This window comes from Branchiostoma belcheri, unplaced genomic scaffold (genome assembly GCF_001625305.1).
Source record: "Branchiostoma belcheri isolate BF01 breed outbred unplaced genomic scaffold, Haploidv18h27 scaffold22, whole genome shotgun sequence".
Lineage (NCBI taxonomy): Eukaryota > Metazoa > Chordata > Leptocardii > Amphioxiformes > Branchiostomatidae > Branchiostoma > Branchiostoma belcheri.
The window spans coordinates 3,095,360-3,096,788 of NW_017803713.1; the positions used below are offsets into that span (position 1 = coordinate 3,095,360).

Here is a 1,429-nt window from a genome sequence, read left to right on the forward strand (position 1 = left end):
TTCTCTTTTCTAGTATCCTGATTTTTATTGCTTTGCTCACCAAATATCATTATTTCTTTTAAATACTTATCGTGATTGGCCTGTGATACTATTCGCCTACTTCGGTAGGTTTTTGTTGAGAACGTTCTAAAATAGTTTGTCAAGATAACTCCACAGTTTCATAATGTATGTAACAAAAGGCTTATTTTTAATCAGGAAACAAGACTAATGTATACATGCAGGTCCAAAAAAAAGTATTTTTTCACCTTCAAATGCTTAGGTCACATTTCCAAACCGGGGCCCGGCCGATCAGTTTTGCTTAATAATAATGGCAATAATTTATGTTATTAATATACGCAAATAGTTGTTATTATTAATTTTTCACATTTTTTTGTACATTCTTGTTAGGATAAATCGTTTATAGCCCATATGTTGTTCGCTTTGTATGTTGAAGGCCCAATATTATTCAATAATGACTATATTGCATTTTTTCGCCCAGCGGCCGACCCACCGATGCACCAACCCCAGACTGATTACCAGGCACGCGCGAACGACGATGAAAACACACCCGACGCCACGTACGCCGCCATACCAGGTAAAACGTTTGAAGTTTCTCTCTTTTCTTGCTTCAGTCCTTTGTGATTGTAACCTCACTAAAGTTGATGGTTTCTTTTAAGGTAGTTACCGTGATTGGTCTGTGATACTATTCGCGTATTTGGGTTGGTTTTCGGTGCAGAACTTTAATACGTAGTTTGTCAAGAGTACTCCACAGTTTCGTAATGTACCAAAAACCATATGAGCTCAAAAGAAACCACTGTAAAGATGCATGTCCGAGGAACTATTTCTTTACCTAGCCTGTAATGCTGATGTAACCTTTCCAAACTGGGGCCTTGCCGGGAAGTTTCGATGAACAAAAATCATACCAATAATATACGCAAATAGTTCCCATTATCAATTAAAAAAAACTTTTCTGGACTTTTCTGTTCAGGTAAATCACTCACCTTATTTTCGTGTATGTAATGCCCAATATTTTTCTCAAATGACTATATTACATCTTTTTTTTTCGTCCAGACGACCCACTCATTGACCAACCCCGGATTGATCACCAGGCACGTGCAAACGACGATGAAAACACACCCGACGCTACGCACCCCACCATACCAGGTAAACGTCTTAAATTTTCATAAGTAATAAGAAAATGATTTAATTTCTTTGCTTTTCATAATGAAACTTTAATATATATAAAATATGTGATGTATGGCAGGTGGACCATTAACAGGCACCAAGTATGCATATTATGGTCTCATTTGCACAATCAATGCACGATGATGCTATTTTTCCTACTGGTAAATTATGGGTACTTCATACTCGTGACATGTGTTCATTTGTTAAAACTGAGGATGACTATTAGTAAATGTTGACGTGGAAAATAGCCTGAGCGAAGAATGTT

General features: G+C 36.9%; 1 protein-coding gene across 1 annotated transcript in view; it reads left to right on the forward strand.

The window, feature by feature from the left end:
• Window positions 1-1,429, forward strand: part of LOC109470149 (ficolin-1-like) — a 4,604-nt gene that overhangs the window by 2,258 nt on the left and 917 nt on the right. The window lies entirely within an intron of this gene.